Consider the following 5,000-nt stretch of genomic DNA (forward strand, 5'->3'; position numbering starts at 1 on the left):
CTAAATCACCTGGGATGTAGGATAGGTAGCCAGGGTATGAAGAGGAAGATGACACCAAACCATGTCCAGTATCTAAAATGTGCTCCTGTGCCAGTCTGGCTGCCTTTGTTGTAGCTCTTGCAGTCCTAAAAACTGGTTTACTTCCTCATCCCCATCTGAGCTGTGGTTAATTTTTTTTTTTTTATGAAAGTACATGAATAAGTACAAATAAAATTGCTTTGTCCTCCCATAAAACTGCAATACTTTTATAACACAGAGCATAAAGAAGAAAATGAGCTGATATGAACCCTATACTACAATTTTAGACTACTGAGACATTGATAAAGCCTGTCATATAGCACATGCAAGTCTCATAATACAGTAAAAAAAAACAAAAAAAAAAACACAAATACAGTTCTAGTATTATAACAATTCAATGGAAGAGAGTCCTAAAGGTCAAGATACGACGCACGAAGTTTCCTCAGACTGAAATAAAACCCATCTGGAGTGCCTCACAGGTGACACGCTCGTGCCCGTCCTGGGAAGTAGGCAAGCAAATCTATTCCCATCTGCAATGGGTTAATCATAAAAAAAGCTCACGGTACAACAACATTCACGTCAGTATCACGAAAGTAAATTTTTGTATAACAACGAAAAGCTCCTATCGTAGAATGAGTTCAAAGATGGCCTTTGGTATAACCTAGATGCACATTGTTATTCATATATTACAGATACCAAAAATGATTATTCCAATTTATGAAAAACTATGTTACAGTCCTGCTGATTATACTTTTGAATAATGAAGCCCAATAGTCAAGAGCATATCCTTTTAATAGATTCAAGCCTTAAAAATAACTAAGAATTATAACCTAGACAGAAACGGGTAGGAGTCCAGATTAAGTTTGACATCCATAGCATCAAGCTCCCAATAACTACTATACCAAAGACATAGACTTCAACTCATAAATCATAAAGACACTGATTTCTAGGACCAATTCTATGCAGAGATATATCTACTCCTAAATGATACAAATACAAAAACTAGATTTTTCTATGTTTCATGTATTCTTTTAATTCTTGCAAAGAATTTTTAATATCTGTTATCTAATACAAGTGGAATGATATAATATATATACATATATATATATATATATATATATACATAATTGTATATATATATATGTATATATATATATATACATAATTATATATATATATATATATATACATAATTATATATATATATATATATATATATATATATTGTCATAATTTGTTTTTCTGTCTTTCTTTATCTTTTCAATGGTGACATCATGTGAAAATATTTGGGAAACACATATGGTAAAATTCTTCATTACCTGTTTATTTCATTAAGCACAATGTGCATCAACAGTATCTATCTTCAACTATTACCCTAATCTCATAAGTATACAACGAAATTATGGTAGCAAATAACACTATAAAGGAAAACAATTAAAGTCTGGATAAAATCTGAAATTGATGTCTCCATAAAGAAATTGTTTATGCTTCCTGCTCTTCAACTTATTTTGATATTTTGGCTGTCCTTGTCATAAATACTCAAAGTATTATAAGGTAGTGTCCTTGAGATATACATCAGACTGTAAGAAGAAATATGCATATACACAACCTTTTTAGCTCTGGATGGTATGAGGAACAAAATGGTATGAGAGGTTATTCCTTTAAATACTTTTGTATAGACTACTCAACTAGAGATAATCTTGGATTTGCAAATTGCAGTCTTATTCAAGCTCTGAGATAAAGAAATATTGAGTGATTTATCCTCACAGAATATTCATCAACTTAAGGTAGAGTTCACTTTTCCCATTTTCCCAGTACATCATTCAAATAAAAATACTTCTTTCTAATATCTATTACTTCTAATATACAATAGTTCTCTCAAAAATACCCCTCCTTTCTTTCTCAAATAGTTTTTCTCTTAATCACGGACTTAATATTCTGCTTGTCCCTCAGCCACACTGTTTAACCTGTTAATGACAGATAATGTGATATTACGTCATGTGGTGGCAGCACTTGCCACCCAGGAAGCAATATCATGTCATGAACATTTTATATGGCCCCCACACTGGGTGATCGTACATGTAGCAGGTGGCCGCGACCCAAGCAGGAAAATAGCCCAAGGCATTAGGCCTGCGATAAGACCAGGTGGAGCCAAAACTGACCTCTTGTTATTGGGATAAATGGTGAAATAAGAATCACATGAGAAGTTTCTCAACTTTTAAAAGTAGATTATACAATTTTTAAAAGACATTATGCTTTAAACCTGAGCATTATTCAATCCATATCTATCACAATAAATTAAATAGATTAATAAAACAAAAAATAAATATGTACTGCGACCAACAACGTTCAATAACATAGCAGATGGAGTAAGGTATGCTGGCCTACACTATGAGAGCAATAGCGGGTTCTATACGATTTCTTCAATAGTCTGATCTCTAATTACTACACTATTTTTGTTTCTGGTTTGATTAATGGTATCAAGATAAGTAAAATATATAGTAATGGATATCCAGTGTAGTAGAAGGACCCAAAAAGAAAATTGACAAAACAGGCAAAATCTCTTCACAAAATTATATATTATGGTAAACTATACTCTAGTACACTGTTAATAAACCAAATGTAGAATCTCCTCACTAAATGTTATATCTAGTGAGTTTTTCCCTCTAATTTAACAAAAAACAGTTTTAAAAGTTCATGATAATACTGTTTTCTTACATTCAATTTCAACCCATTCGCGCCGGTTGATGTACTGACACGTTTTGTGGTTTTTGCATCAGACGCCGGGGACGAGATATCAGGGTAAGGCCAGTGCTCGGGTTGAGCAAGCGGGCAGCCCAGGTTCGCTGCTTGTGTGTCCAAGAATCTCGAGGCATTAGGCTTATGCGTTCAAAAACCCCGGCATTGCAACCATGCAAAGACAGAACCGACCCGGCGTGAATGGGTTAAAGGATAAAAATATTACTTATAATGATATTGTTTAGATGTGGCAATAAAATGAATACTATATCCTCATATCCCAGAAGGATCAATTGTCAAATCCACAAAGAAAGTCTAGTGTGCATTTACATTGCATGGAGCCAATCAGTAAAGAAGGGGTTAATAAAATCAAAAGTGTCTTCTTTGGACCCCAATCCCTTTGATGTATGGACAAAATTAGTCCAATCTGTAGCACAATGTGTTCTAAAATTCTGGGTATTCAAATACCAGAAGTCAAAATCACAAAAAAAATTATCATAAAATTGGTGACACAAAATGTCTAGCAAGATCTATTGAGGGATTGCACCATTTTATACAAAAAAGGAAGAAAAAAAGAAATATACGTAGAATCAGAATTCGCACCAACATAAAAGAACAGACAACTTAACTGTCATCAACTATGTACTCCAGATGCTCCAGTCTACACAAGTTTTCAAAAAAATCAGAAATGCTATTTCCTTCCCTTCCTATCAAACCACCATGTGCCAAGTCATAACAGAAAATCATGATCACAAGATAAGCTGCAAGTTTACTTGAATACAACGTACACCAACTGATAGCCCTTATGAGACATGTCACATCTTAAAAATGTTTGACATAGACTGGGCTTAATAGAATGCTGTGTTTTCTACAATCTTCTAGACTTAGGGTATGACATATGAGTCTATATATGATATATTACCAAAGAGATTCTAACTAGCATTTAGTATGAAAAGTTCGTTACAAAATTGGACGTGATATCATGTCACCCGGCGTTAACAGGTTAAGAAGGATGTCAAGATTAGTAATGAACCAAGAGGATAGTTTTGGCTGACTATCTCCTCAAAAAGAGACAGAATCAATACCTTCAAGCCAATGCTCCAGCTTAGAGTGACAAGTCACCCACTAAGCCTGTGAGCAATACAATTTATCAAATTCTGAGAAAAGGAGTCTCTAATTTAACTCAATGACTTGATAAACATCAGCATCAAGATGTTAAACATGGGTGAAGTATGGGACTACGTATGGCCAAATGCATCGGTTATATCCAATGGCAATGCTATTCACTAATTTTTCCAAAAGAGCTACTTTGGTAGATCACAGTCACAATGGGAGCTTCCACCTTTGGAGCAAAAAAACAATGACAGCTGCAGATTTGTCTTCCTTTTAAATCTAAAATCATCTTTCAAAGCAGAGGTTCCATAGTAACTTCTGACTTTTTCTTTAAAAAAAAGAATAAGGTTACAATTTCTATAATAATTAATTAATGAAAGATTTCCTGGACAGAGAGCTGCACAATGAATGGCATTGTCTACAGTAGTATCACTCAGAAGTAAGGATCAAACAGGACATGAGAACTCCAAATATCAGGAGACCAGTATAAACATTAAAGATTTTCTTCACCACAGCTGAATTAATAAAAGAACCAGAAAAAAGAAAGTACATAATTACAGCTGGTGACAATCGTCATCATCTTTGCAGAAAAGGCAAAACAGAATTAAAAATTTCACACAATAATAGATGTAATAGATGCCATGTGTGAAATCATTCAACAGAATTCCATCATCATTATAATACTCATTAATATTGCTCAAGAAATTAAAATAGAGAAATATAAATTGAACTGCTCTCAATGAAGAGTGGATAGCCTCACTGCACTTAACCCATTAACGCTGGGGCTTATATTTGCCTAATGCCACTCCTGACACCAAGATGACAAGCACGCACAGTTACTATGCACAAGATCTCTCCCAGCCCAATTCAACAGGATGAAAATCTTTCTTTTTATTAGTTTACATTGCTTTAACAATTGCAGAAAAATATGTCCATACACATGGAGCTCCTATGAGTACGTACATACGTAATGATGTAAAACGTATGTTTTGAGTGAGAGATCACGACATGATAGGATGTCATCCTCCTTGCAGGAACAAAATTTTCCGTGATGTGATTTCACATCATCCAGCGCCTACTGGTTAATGTATTACTTTGCATCCCTTAGTTTACAAGACCGTTAAAAAAAA

General features: G+C 34.1%; 1 protein-coding gene across 4 annotated transcripts in view; it reads right to left on the reverse strand.

Annotated features, from left to right (window-relative positions):
* Positions 1-5,000, reverse strand: part of LOC122259100 (uncharacterized) — a 53,382-nt gene that overhangs the window by 15,079 nt on the left and 33,303 nt on the right. The gene's annotated exons all lie outside the window — the stretch shown is intronic.

The sequence above is a fragment of the Penaeus japonicus genome, unplaced genomic scaffold (genome assembly GCF_977035675.1).
Source record: "Penaeus japonicus unplaced genomic scaffold, GWHDUDI00000001_assembly GWHDUDI00000026, whole genome shotgun sequence".
Classification (NCBI taxonomy): domain Eukaryota; kingdom Metazoa; phylum Arthropoda; class Malacostraca; order Decapoda; family Penaeidae; genus Penaeus; species Penaeus japonicus.